Raw genomic sequence first — 14,127 nt, forward strand, 5'->3', positions numbered from 1 at the left:
AAAGGCCTGTGAAACGCAGTTTCTTTGCAGGCCTGATGTGGCTGATGTAGGACTTCTGCTCTGGGTGTGCTACTTTGCCCTAGAGCTGAAAGGCACAACGTGCAGGCTTCTTTCCAAAGGGCGAGTTGGGCCCCACAGCATCTTGCTTCCAGCTCTTTGGGAAGCTAGGAAACAACTCGCTCTGCACAGTGCTCTTACAGCCTACTGGGAACATCTCTTCCAAAGGCCTGTGAAACGCAGTTTCTTTGCAGGCCTGATCTGGCTGAAGTAGGACTTCTGCTCTGGGTGTGCTACTTTGCCCTAGAGCTGAAAGGCACAACGTGCAGGCTTCTTTCCAAAGAGCGAGTTGGGCCCCACAGCATCTTGCTTCCAGCTCTTTGGGAAGCTAAGAAACAACTCGCTCTGCACAGTGCTCTTACAGCCTACCGGGAACATCTCTTCCAAAGGCCTGTGAAACGCAGTTTCTTTGCAGGCCTGATCTGGCTGAAGTAGGACTTCTGCTCTGGGTGTGCTACTTTGCCCTAGAGCTGAAAGGCACAACGTGCAGGCTTCTTTCCAAAGGGCGAGTTGGGCCCCACAGCATCTTGCTTCCAGCTCTTTGGGAAGCTAAGAAACAACTCGCTCTGCACAGTGCTCTTACAGCCTACCGGGAACATCTCTTCCAAAGGCCTGTGAAACGCAGTTTCTTTGCAGGCCTGATGTGGCTGATGTAGGACTTCTGCTCTGGGTGTGCTACTTTGCCCTAGAGCTGAAAGGCACAACGTGCAGGCTTCTTTCCAAAGGGCGAGTTGGGCCCCACAGCATCTTGCTTCCAGCTCTTTGGGAAGCTAAGAAACAACTCGCTCTGCACAGTGCTCTTACAGCCTACCGGGAACATCTCTTCCAAAGGCCTGTGAAACGCAGTTTCTTTGCAGGCCTGATGTGGCTGATGTAGGACTTCTGCTCTGGGTGTGCTACTTTGCCCTAGAGCTGAAAGGCACAACGTGCAGGCTTCTTTCCAAAGGGCGAGTTGGGCCCCACAGCATCTTGCTTCCAGCTCTTTGGGAAGCTAAGAAACAACTCGCTCTGCACAGTGCTCTTACAGCCTAGTGGGAACATCTCTTCCAAAGGCCTGTGAAACGCAGTTTCTTTGCAGGCCTGATCTGGCTGAAGTAGGACTTCTGCTCTGGGTGTGCTACTTTGCCCTAGAGCTGAAAGGCACAACGTGCAGGCTTCTTTCCAAAGGGCGAGTTGGGCCCCACAGCATCTTGCTTCCAGCTCTTTGGGAAGCTAAGAAACAACTCGCTCTGCACAGTGCTCTTACAGCCTAGTGGGAACATCTCTTCCAAAGGCCTGTGAAACGCAGTTTCTTTGCAGGCCTGATCTGGCTGAAGTAGGACTTCTGCTCTGGGTGTGCTACTTTGCCCTAGAGCTGAAAGGCACAACGTGCAGGCTAATTTCCAAAGGGCGAGTTGGGCAAAACAGCGTCTTGCTTCCAGCTCTTTGGGAAGCTAAGAAACAACTCGCTCTGCACAGTGCTGTTACAGCCTACCGGGAACATCTCTTACAAAGGCCTGTGAAACGCAGTTTCTTTGCAGGCCTGATCTGGCTGAAGTAGGACTTCTGCTCTGGGTGTGCTACTTTGCCCTAGAGCTGAAAGGCACAACGTGCAGGCTTCTTTCCAAAGGGCGTGTTGGGGCCCACAGCATCTTGCTTCCAGCTCTTTGGGAAGCTAAGAAACAACTCACTCTGCACAGTGCTCTTACAGCCTACCGGGAACATCTCTTCCAAAGGCCTGTGAAACGCAGTTTCTTTGCAGGCCTGATCTGGCTGAAGTAGGACTTCTGCTCTGGGTGTGCTACTTTGCTCTAGAGCTGAAAGGCACAACGTGCAGGCTTCTTTCCAAAGGGCGAGTTGGGCCCCACAGCATCTTGCTTCCAGCTCTTTGGGAAGCTAAGAAACAACTCGCTCTGCACAGTGCTCTTACAGCCTACCGGGAACATCTCTTCCAAAGGCCTGTGAAACGCAGTTTCTTTGCAGGCCTGATCTGGCTGAAGTAGGACTTCTGCTCTGGGTGTGCTACTTTGCCCTAGAGCTGAAAGGCACAACGTGCAGGCTTCTTTCCAAAGGGCGAGTTGGGCCCCACAGCATCTTGCTTCCAGCTCTTTGGGAAGCTAAGAAACCACTCGCTCTGCACAGTGCTCTTACAGCCTACCGGGAACATCTCTTCCAAAGGCCTGTGAAACGCAGTTTCTTTGCAGGCCTGATCTGGCTGAAGTAGGACTTCTGCTCTGGGTGTGCTACTTTGCCCTAGAGCTGAAAGGCACAATGTGCAGGCTTCTTTCCAAAGGGCGAGTTGGGCCCCACAGCATCTTGCTTCCAGCTCTTTGGGAAGCTAAGAAACCACTCGCTCTGCACAGTGCTCTTACAGCCTACCGGGAACATCTCTTCCAAAGGCGTGTGAAACGCAGTTTCTTTGCAGGCCTGATCTGGCTGAAGTAGGACTTCTGCTCTGGGTGTGCTACTTTGCCCTAGAGCTGAAAGGCACAACGCGCAGGCTTCTTTCCAAAGGGCGAGTTGGGCCCCACAGCATCTTGCTTCCAGCTCTTTGGGAAGCTAAGAAACCACTCGCTCTGCACAGTGCTCTAACAGCCTAGTGGGAACATGTCTTCCAAAGGCCTGTGAAACGCAGTTTCTTTGCAGGCCTGATCTGGCTGAAGTAGGACTTCTGCTCTGGGTGTGCTACTTTGCCCTAGAGCTGAAAGGCACAACGTGCAGGCTTCTTTCCAAAGGGCGAGTTGGGCCCCACAGCATCTTGCTTCCAGCTCTTTGGGAAGCTAGGAAACAACTCGCTCTGCACAGTGCTCTTACAGCCTACCGGGAACATCTCTTCCAAAGGCCTGTGAAACGCAGTTTCTTTGCAGGCCTGATCTGGCTGAAGTAGGACTTCTGCTCTGGGTGTGCTACTTTGCCCTAGAGGTGAAAGGCACAACGTGCAGGCTTCTTTCCAAAGGGCGAGTTGGGCCCCACAGCATCTTGCTTCCAGCTCTTTGGGAAGCTAAGAAACAACTCGCTCTGCACAGTGCTCTTACAGCCTACCGGGAACATCTCTTCCAAAGGCCTGTGAAATGCAGTTTCTTTGCAGGCCTGATCTGGCTGAAGTAGGACTTCGGCTCTGGGTGTGCTACTTTGCCCTAGAGCTGAAAGGCACAACGTGCAGGCTTCTTTCCAAAGGGCGAGTTGGGCCCCAAAGCATCTTGCTTCCAGCTCTTTGGGAAGCTAAGAAACAACTCGCTCTGCACAGTGCTCTTACAGCCTACCGGGAACATCTCTTCCAAAGGCCTGTGAAACGCAGTTTCTTTGCAGGCCTGATCTGGCTGAAGTAGGACTTCTGCTCTGGGTGTGCTACTTTGCCCTAGAGCTGAAAGGCACAACGTGCAGGCTTCTTTCCAAAGGGCGAGTTGGGCCCCACAGCATCTTGCTTCCAGCTCTTTGGGAAGCTAAGAAACAACTCGCTCTGCACAGTGCTCTTACAGCCTACCGGGAACATCTCTTCCAAAGGCCTGTGAAACGCAGTTTCTTTGCAGGCCTGATCTGGCTGAAGTAGGACTTCTGCTCTGGGTGTGCTACTTTGCCCTAGAGCTGAAAGGCACAACGTGCAGGCTTCTTTCCAAAGGACGAGTTGGGCCCCACAGCATCTTGCTTCCAGCTCTTTGGGAAGCTAAGAAACCACTCGCTCTGCACAGTGCTCTTACAGCCTACCGGGAACATCTCTTCCAAAGGCCTGTGAAACGCAGTTTCTTTGCAGGCCTGATCTGGCTGAAGTAGGACTTCTGCTCTGGGTGTGCTACTTTGCCCTAGAGCTGAAAGGCACAACGTGAAGGCTTCTTTCCAAAGGGCGAGTTGGGCCCCACAGCGTCTTGCTTCCAGCTCTTTGGGAAGCTAAGAAACAACTCGCTCTGCACAGTGCTCTTACAGCCTAGTGGGAACATCTCTTCCAAAGGCCTGTGAAACGCAGTTTCTTTGCAGGTCTGATATGGCTGAAGTAGGACTTCTGCTCTGGGTGTGCTACTTTGCCCTAGAGCTGAAAGGCACAACGTGCAGGCTTCTTTCCAAAGGGCGAGTTGGGCCCCACAGCATCTTGCTTCAAGCTCTTTGGGAAGCTAAGAAACAACTCGCTCTGCACAGTGCTCTTACAGCCTACCGGGAACATCTCTTCCAAAGGCCTGTGAAACGCAGTTTCTTTGCAGGCCTGATCTGGCTGAAGTAGGACTTCGGCTCTGGGTGTGCTACTTTGCCCTAGAGCTGAAAGGCACAACGTGCAGGCTTCTTTCCAAAGGGCGAGTTGGGCCCCACAGCATCTTGCTTCCAGCTCTTTGGGAAGCTAAGAAACAACTCGCTCTGCACAGTGCTCTTACAGCCTACCGGGAACATCTCTTCCAAAGGCCTGTGAAACGCAGTTTCTTTGCAGGCCTGATCTGGCTGAAGTAGGACTTCTGCTCTGGGTGTGCTACTTTGCCCTAGAGCTGAAAGGCACAACGTGCAGGCTTCTTTCCAAAGGGCGAGTTGGGCCCCACAGCATCTTGCTTCCAGCTCCTTGGAAAGCTAAGAAACCACTCGCTCTGCACAGTGCTCTAACAGCCTAGTGGGAACATGTCTTCCAAAGGCCTGTGAAACGCAGTTTCTTTGCAGGCCTGATCTGGCTGAAGTAGGACTTCTGCTCTGGGTGTGCTACTTTGCCCTAGAGCTGAAAGGCACAACGTGCAGGCTTCTTTCCAAAGGGCGAGTTGGGCCCCACAGCATCTTGCTTCCAGCTCTTTGGGAAGCTAAGAAACCACCTGCTCTGCACAGTGCTCTTACAGCCTACCGGGAACATCTCTTCCAAAGGCCTGTGAAACGCAGTTTCTTTGCAGGCCTGATCTGGCTGAAGTAGGACTTCTGCTCTGGGTGTGCTACTTTGCCCTAGAGCTGAAAGGCACAACGTGCAGGCTTCTTTCCAAAGGGCGAGTTGGGCCCCACAGCATCTTGCTTCCAGCTCTTTGGGAAGCTAAGAAACAACTCGCTCTGCACAGTGCTATTACAGCCTACCGGGAACATCTCTACCAAAGGCCTGTGAAACGCAGTTTCTTTGCAGGCCTGATCTGGCTGAAGTAGGACTTCTGCTCTGGGTGTGCTACTTTGCCCTAGAGCTGAAAGGCACAACGTGCAGGCTTCTTTCCAAAGGGCGAGTTGGGCCCCACAGCATCTTGCTTCCAGCTCTTTGGGAAGCTAAGAAACAACTCGCTCTGCACAGTGCTCTTACAGCCTTGTGGGCACATATCTTCCAAAGGCCTGTGAAACGCAGTTTCTTTGCAGGCCTGATCTGGCTGAAGTAGGACTTCTGCTCTGGGTGTGCTACTTTGCCCTAGAGCTGAAAGGCACAACGTGCAGGCTTCTTTCCAAAGGGCGAGTTGGGCCCCACAGCATCTTGCTTCCAGCTCTTTGGGAAGCTAAGAAACAACTCGCTCTGCACAGTGCTCTTACAGCCTAGTGGGAACATCTCTTCCAAAGGCCTGTGAAACGCAGTTTCTTTGCAGGTCTGATCTGGCTGAAGTAGGACTTCTGCTCTGGGTGTGCTACTTTGCCCTAGAGCTGAAAGGCACAACGTGCAGGCTTCTTTCCAAAGGGCGAGTTGGGCCCCACAGCATCTTGCTTCCAGCTCTTTGGGAAGCTAAGAAACAACTCGCTCTGCACAGTGCTCTTACAGCCTACCGGGAACATCTCTTCCAAAGGCCTGTGAAACGCAGTTTCTTTGCAGGCCTCATCTGGCTGAAGTAGGACTTCTGCTCTGGGTGTGCTACTTTGCCCTAGAGCTGAAAGGCACAACGTGCAGGCTTCTTTCCAAAGGGCGAGTTGGGCCCCACAGCGTCTTGCTTCCAGCTCTTTGGGAAGCTAAGAAACAACTCGCTCTGCACAGTGCTGTTACAGTCTACCGGGAACATCTCTTCCAAAGGCCTGTGAAACGCAGTTTCTTTGCAGGCCTGATCTGGCTGAAGTAGGACTTCTGCTCTGGGTGTGCTACTTTGCCCTAGAGCTGAAAGGCACAACGTGCAGGCTTCTTTCCAAAGGGCGAGTTGGGCCCCACAGCATCTTGCTTCCAGCTCTTTGGGAAGCTAAGAAACAACTCGCTCTGCACAGTGCTCTTACAGCCTACCGGGAACATCTCTTCCAAAGGCCTGTGAAACGCAGTTTCTTTGCAGGCCTGATCTGGCTGAAGTAGGACTTCTGCTCTGGGTGTGCTACTTTGCCCTAGAGCTGAAAGGCACAACGTGCAGGCTTCTTTCCAAAGGGCGAGTTGGGCCCCACAGAATCTTGCTTCCAGCTCTTTGGGAAGCTAAGAAACAACTCGCTCTGCACAGTGCTCTTACAGCCTACCGGGAACATCTCTTCCAAAGGCCTGTGAAACGCAGTCTCTTTGCAGGCCTGATCTGGCTGAAGTAGGACTTCGGCTCTGGGTGTGCTACTTTGCCCTAGAGCTGAAAGGCACAACGTGCAGGCTTCTTTCCAAAGGGCGAGTTGGGCCCCACAGCATCTTGCTTCCAGCTCTTTGGGAAGCTAAGAAACAACTCGCTCTGCACAGTGCTCTTACAGCCTACCGGGAACATCTCTTCCAAAGGCCTGTGAAACGCAGTTTCTTTGCAGGCCTGATCTGGCTGAAGTAGGACTTCGGCTCTGGGTGTGCTACTTTGCCCTAGAGCTGAAAGGCACAACGTGCAGGCTTCTTTCCAAAGTGCGAGTTGGGCCCCACAGCGTCTTGCTTCCAGCTCTTTGGGAAGCTAAGAAACAACTCGCTCTGCACAGTGCTGTTACAGCCTACCGGGAACATCTCTTCCAAAGGCCTGTGAAACGCAGTTTCTTTGCAGGCCTGATCTGGCTGAAGTAGGACTTCTGCTCTGGGTGTGCTACTTTGCCCTAGAGCTGAAAGGCACAACGTGCAGGCTTCTTTCCAAAGGGCGAGTTGGGCCCCACAGCATCTTGCTTCCAGCTCTTTGGGAAGCTAAGAAACAACTCGCTCTGCACAGTGCTCTTACAGCCTAGTGGGAACATCTCTTCCAAAGGCCTGTGAAACGCAGTTTCTTTGCAGGCCTGATCTGGCTGAAGTAGTACTTCTGCTCTGGGTGTGCTACTTTGCCCTAGAGCTGAAAGGCACAACGTGCAGGCTTCTTTCCAAAGGGCGAGTTGGGCCCCACAGCATCTTGCTTCCAGCTGTTTGGGAAGCTAAGAAACAACTCGCTCTGCACAGTGCTCTTACAGCCTACCGGGAACATCTCTTCCAAAGGCCTGTGAAACGCAGTTTCTTTGCAGGCCTGATCTGGCTGAAGTAGGACTTCTGCTCTGGGTGTGCTACTTTGCCCTAGAGCTGAAAGGCGCAACGTGCAGGCTTCTTTCCAAAGGGCGAGTTGGGCCCCACAGCATCTTGCTTCCAGCTCTTTGGGAAGCTAAGAAACAACTCGCTCTGCACAGTGCTCTTACAGCCTACCGGGAACATCTCTTCCAAAGGCCTGTGAAACGCAGTTTCTTTGCAGGCCTGATCTGGCTGAAGTAGGACTTCTGCTCTGGGTGTGCTACTTTGCCCTAGAGCTGAAAGGCACAACGTGCAGGCTTCTTTCCAAAGGGCGAGTTGGTCCCCACAGCATCTTGCTTCCAGCTCTTTGGGAAGCTAAGAAACAACTCGCTCTGCACAGTGCTCTTACAGCCTACCGGGAACATCTCTTCCAAAGGCCTGTGAAACGCAGTTTCTTTGCAGGCCTGATCTGGCTGAAGTAGGACTTCTGCTCTGGGTGTGCTACTTTGCCCTAGAGCTGAAAGGCACAACGTGCAGGCTTCTTTCCAAAGGGCGAGTTGGGCCCCACAGCATCTTGCTTCCAGCTCTTTGGGAAGCTAAGAAACCACTGGCTCTGCACAGTGCTCTTACAGCCTTGTGGGAACATCTCTTCCAAAGGCCTGTGAAACGCAGTTTCTTTGCAGGCCTGATCTGGCTGAAGTAGGACTTCTGCTCTGGGTGTGCTACTTTGCCCTAGAGCTGAAAGGCACAACGTGCAGGCTTCTTTCCAAAGGGCGAGTTGGGCCCCACAGCATCTTGCTTCCAGCTCTTTGGGAAGCTAAGAAACCACTCACTCTGCACAGTGCTCTAACAGCCTAGTGGGAACATCTCTTCCAAAGGCCTGTGAAACGCAGTTTCTTTGCAGGCCTGATCTGGCTGAAGTAGGACTTCTGCTCTGGGTGTGCTACTTTGCCCTAGAGCTGAAAGGCACAACGTGCAGGCTTCTTTCCAAAGGGCGAGTTGGGCTCCACAGCATCTTGATTCCAGCACTTTGGGAAGCTAAGAAACAACTCGCTCTGCACAGTGCTCTTACAGCCTACCGGGAACATCTCTTCCAAAGGCCTGTGAAACGCAGTTTCTTTGCAGGCCTGATCTGGCTGAAGTAGGACTTCTGCTCTGGGTGTGCTACTTTGCCCTAGAGCTGAAAGGCACAACGTGCAGCCTTCTTTCCAAAGGGCGAGTTGGGCCCCACAGCATCTTGCTTCCAGCTCTTTGGGAAGCTAAGAAACAACACGCTCTGCACAGTGCTCTTACAGCCTACCGGGAACATCTCTTCCAAAGGCCTGTGAAACGCAGTTTCTTTGCAGGCCTGATCTGGCTGAAGTAGGACTTCTGCTCTGGGTGTGCTACTTTGCCCTAGAGCTGAAAGGCACAACGTGCAGGCTTCTTTCCAAAGGGCGAGTTGGGCCCCACAGCATCTTGCTTCCAGCTCTTTGGGAAGCTAAGAAACAACTCGCTCTGCACAGTGCTCTTACAGCCTACCGGGAACATCTCTTCCAAAGGCCTGTGAAACGCAGTTTCTTTGCAGGCCTGATCTGGCTGAAGTAGGACTTCTGCTCTGGGTGTGCTACTTTGCCCTAGAGCTGAAAGGCACAACGTGCATGCTTCTTTCCAAAGGGCGAGAAGGGCCCCACAGCATCTTGCTTCCAGCTCTTTGGGAAGCTAAGAAACAACTCGCTCTGCACAGTGCTCTTACAGCCTAGTGGGAACATCTCTTCCAAAGGCCTGTGAAACGCAGTTTCTTTGCAGGCCTGATCTGGCTGAAGTAGGACTTCTGCTCTGGGTGTGCTACTTTGCCCTAGAGCTGAAAGGCACAACGTGCAGGCTTCTTTCCAAAGGGCGAGTTGGGCCCCACAGCATCTTGCTTCCAGCTCTTTGGGAAGCTAAGAAACCACTGGCTCTGCACAGTGCTCTTACAGCCTTGTGGGAACATCTCTTCCAAAGGCCTGTGAAACGCAGTTTCTTTGCAGGCCTGATCTGGCTGAAGTAGGACTTCTGCTCTGGGTGTGCTACTTTGCCCTAGAGCTGAAAGGCACAACGTGCAGGCTTCTTTCCAAAGGGCGAGTTGGGCCCCACAGCATCTTGCTTCCAGCTCTTTGGGAAGCTAAGAAACCACTCGCTCTGCACAGTGCTCTAACAGCCTAGTGGGCACATCTCTTCCAAAGGCCTGTGAAACGCAGTTTCTTTGCAGGCCTGATCTGGCTGAAGTAGGACTTCTGCTCTGGGTGTGCTACTTTGCCCTAGAGCTGAAAGGCACAACGTGCAGGCTTCTTTCCACAGGGCGAGTTGGGCCCCACAGCATCTTGCTTCCAGCTCTTTGGGAAGCTAAGAAACCACTCGCTCTGCACAGTGCTCTTACAGCCTACCGGGAACATCTCTTCCAAAGGCCTGTGAAACGCAGTTTCTTTGCAGGCCTGATCTGGCTGAAGTAGGACTTCTGCTCTGGGTGTGCTACTTTGCCCTAGAGCTGAAAGGCACAATGTGCAGGCTTCTTTCCAAAGGGCGAGTTGGGCCCCACAGCATCTTGCTTCCAGCTCTTTGGGAAGCTAAGAAACCACTCGCTCTGCACAGTGCTCTTACAGCCTACCGGGAACATCTCTTCCAAAGGCGTGTGAAACGCAGTTTCTTTGCAGGCCTGATCTGGCTGAAGTAGGACTTCTGCTCTGGGTGTGCTACTTTGCCCTAGAGCTGAAAGGCACAACGCGCAGGCTTCTTTCCAAAGGGCGAGTTGGGCCCCACAGCATCTTGCTTCCAGCTCTTTGGGAAGCTAAGAAACCACTCGCTCTGCACAGTGCTCTAACAGCCTAGTGGGAACATGTCTTCCAAAGGCCTGTGAAACGCAGTTTCTTTGCAGGCCTGATCTGGCTGAAGTAGGACTTCTGCTCTGGGTGTGCTACTTTGCCCTAGAGCTGAAAGGCACAACGTGCAGGCTTCTTTCCAAAGGGCGAGTTGGGCCCCACAGCATCTTGCTTCCAGCTCTTTGGGAAGCTAGGAAACAACTCGCTCTGCACAGTGCTCTTACAGCCTACCGGGAACATCTCTTCCAAAGGCCTGTGAAACGCAGTTTCTTTGCAGGCCTGATCTGGCTGAAGTAGGACTTCTGCTCTGGGTGTGCTACTTTGCCCTAGAGGTGAAAGGCACAACGTGCAGGCTTCTTTCCAAAGGGCGAGTTGGGCCCCACAGCATCTTGCTTCCAGCTCTTTGGGAAGCTAAGAAACAACTCGCTCTGCACAGTGCTCTTACAGCCTACCGGGAACATCTCTTCCAAAGGCCTGTGAAATGCAGTTTCTTTGCAGGCCTGATCTGGCTGAAGTAGGACTTCGGCTCTGGGTGTGCTACTTTGCCCTAGAGCTGAAAGGCACAACGTGCAGGCTTCTTTCCAAAGGGCGAGTTGGGCCCCACAGCATCTTGCTTCCAGCTCTTTGGGAAGCTAAGAAACAACTCGCTCTGCACAGTGCTCTTACAGCCTACCGGGAACATCTCTTCCAAAGGCCTGTGAAACGCAGTTTCTTTGCAGGCCTGATCTGGCTGAAGTAGGACTTCTGCTCTGGGTGTGCTACTTTGCCCTAGAGCTGAAAGGCACAACGTGCAGGCTTCTTTCCAAAGGGCGAGTTGGGCCCCACAGCATCTTGCTTCCAGCTCTTTGGGAAGCTAAGAAACAACTCGCTCTGCACAGTGCTCTTACAGCCTACCGGGAACATCTCTTCCAAAGGCCTGTGAAACGCAGTTTCTTTGCAGGCCTGATCTGGCTGAAGTAGGACTTCTGCTCTGGGTGTGCTACTTTGCCCTAGAGCTGAAAGGCACAACGTGCAGGCTTCTTTCCAAAGGACGAGTTGGGCCCCACAGCATCTTGCTTCCAGCTCTTTGGGAAGCTAAGAAACCACTCGCTCTGCACAGTGCTCTTACAGCCTACCGGGAACATCTCTTCCAAAGGCCTGTGAAACGCAGTTTCTTTGCAGGCCTGATCTGGCTGAAGTAGGACTTCTGCTCTCGGTGTGCTACTTTGCCCTAGAGCTGAAAGGCACAACGTGAAGGCTTCTTTCCAAAGGGCGAGTTGGGCCCCACAGCGTCTTGCTTCCAGCTCTTTGGGAAGCTAAGAAACAACTCGCTCTGCACAGTGCTCTTACAGCCTAGTGGGAACATCTCTTCCAAAGGCCTGTGAAACGCAGTTTCTTTGCAGGTCTGATATGGCTGAAGTAGGACTTCTGCTCTGGGTGTGCTACTTTGCCCTAGAGGTGAAAGGCACAACGTGCAGGCTTCTTTCCAAAGGGCGAGTTGGGCCCCACAGCATCTTGCTTCAAGCTCTTTGGGAAGCTAAGAAACAACTCGCTCTGCACAGTGCTCTTACAGCCTACCGGGAACATCTCTTCCAAAGGCCTGTGAAACGCAGTTTCTTTGCAGGCCTGATCTGGCTGAAGTAGGACTTCGGCTCTGGGTGTGCTACTTTGCCCTAGAGCTGAAAGGCACAACGTGCAGGCTTCTTTCCAAAGGGCGAGTTGGGCCCCACAGCATCTTGCTTCCAGCTCTTTGGGAAGCTAAGAAACAACTCGCTCTGCACAGTGCTCTTACAGCCTACCGGGAACATCTCTTCCAAAGGCCTGTGAAACGCAGTTTCTTTGCAGGCCTGATCTGGCTGAAGTAGGACTTCTGCTCTGGGTGTGCTACTTTGCCCTAGAGCTGAAAGGCACAACGTGCAGGCTAATTTCCAAAGGGCGAGTTGGGCAAAACAGCGTCTTGCTTCCAGCTCTTTGGGAAGCTAAGAAACAACTCGCTCTGCACAGTGCTCTTTCAGCCTACCGGGAACATCTCTTCCAAAGGCCTGTGAAACGCAGTTTCTTTGCAGGCCTGATCTGGCTGAAGTAGGACTTCTGCTCTGGGTGTGCTACTTTGCCCTAGAGCTGAAAGGCACATCGTGCAGACTTCTTTCCAAAGGGCGAGTTGGGCCCCACAGCATCTTGCTTCCAGCTCTTTGGGAAGCAAAGAAACAACTCGCTCTGCACAGTGCTCTTACAGCCTACCGGGAACTTCTCTTCCAAAGGCCTGTGAAACGCAGTTTCTTTGCAGGCCTGATGTGGCTGATGTAGGACTTCTGCTCTGGGTGTGCTACTTTGCCCTAGAGCTGAAAGGCACAACGTGCAGGCTTCTTTCCAAAGGGCGAGTTGGGCCCCACAGCATCTTGCTTCCAGCTCTTTGGGAAGCTAAGAAACAACTCGCTCTGCACAGTGCTCTTACAGCCTAGTGGGAACATCTCTTCCAAAGGCCTGTGAAACGCAGTTTCTTTGCAGGCCTGATCTGGCTGAAGTAGGACTTCTGCTCTGGGTGTGCTACTTTGCCCTAGAGCTGAAAGGCACAACGTGCAGGCTTCTTTCCAAAGGGCGAGTTGGGCCCCACAGCATCTTGCTTCCAGCTCTTTGGGAAGCTAAGAAACAACTCGCTCTGCACAGTGCTCTTACAGCCTAGTGGGAACATCTCTTCCAAAGGCCTGTGAAACGCAGTTTCTTTGCAGGCCTGATCTGGCTGAAGTAGGACTTCTGCTCTGGGTGTGCTACTTTGCCCTAGAGCTGAAAGGCACAACGTGCAGGCTAATTTCCAAAGGGCGAGTTGGGCAAAACAGCGTCTTGCTTCCAGCTCTTTGGGAAGCTAAGAAACAACTCGCTCTGCACAGTGCTGTTACAGCCTACCGGGAACATCTCTTACAAAGGCCTGTGAAACGCAGTTTCTTTGCAGGCCTGATCTGGCTGAAGTAGGACTTCTGCTCTGGGTGTGCTACTTTGCCCTAGAGCTGAAAGGCACAACGTGCAGGCTTCTTTCCAAAGGGCGTGTTGGGGCCCACAGCATCTTGCTTCCAGCTCTTTGGGAAGCTAAGAAACAACTCACTCTGCACAGTGCTCTTACAGCCTACCGGGAACATCTCTTCCAAAGGCCTGTGAAACGCAGTTTCTTTGCAGGCCTGATCTGGCTGAAGTAGGACTTCTGCTCTGGGTGTGCTACTTTGCCCTAGAGCTGAAAGGCACAACGTGCAGGCTTCTTTCCAAAGGGCGAGTTGGGCCCCACAGCATCTTGCTTCCAGCTCTTTGGGAAGCTAAGAAACAACTCGCTCTGCACAGTGCTCTTACAGCCTACCGGGAACATCTCTTCCAAAGGCCTGTGAAACGCAGTTTCTTTGCAGGCCTGATCTGGCTGAAGTAGGACTTCTGCTCTGGGTGTGCTACTTTGCCCTAGAGCTGAAAGGCACAACGTGCAGGCTTCTTTCCAAAGGGCGTGTTGGGGCCCACAGCATCTTGCTTCCAGCTCTTTGGGAAGCTAAGAAACAACTCGCTCTGCACAGTGCTCTTTCAGCCTACCGGGAACATCTCTTCCAAAGGCCTGTGAAACGCAGTTTCTTTGCAGGCCTGATCTGGCTGAAGTAGGACTTCTGCTCTGGGTGTGCTACTTTGCCCTAGAGCTGAAAGGCACAACGTGCAGGCTTCTTTCCAAAGGGCGAGTTGGGCCCCACAGCATCTTGCTTCCAGCTCTTTGGGAAGCTAAGAAACAACTCGCTCTGCACAGTGCTCTTACAGCCTACCGGGAACATCTCTTCCAAAGGCCTGTGAAACGCAGTTTCTTTGCAGGCCTGATCTGGCTGATGTACTACTTCTGCTCTGGGTGTGCTACTTTGCCCTAGAGCTGAAAGGCACAACGTGCAGGCTTCTTTCCAAAGGGCGAGTTGGGCCCCACAGCATCTTGCTTCCAGCTCTTTGGGAAGCTAGGAAACAACTCGCTCTGCACAGTGCTGTTACAGCCTA

The sequence above is a fragment of the Equus caballus genome, chromosome 27 (assembly GCF_041296265.1).
Source record: "Equus caballus isolate H_3958 breed thoroughbred chromosome 27, TB-T2T, whole genome shotgun sequence".
Lineage (NCBI taxonomy): Eukaryota > Metazoa > Chordata > Mammalia > Perissodactyla > Equidae > Equus > Equus caballus.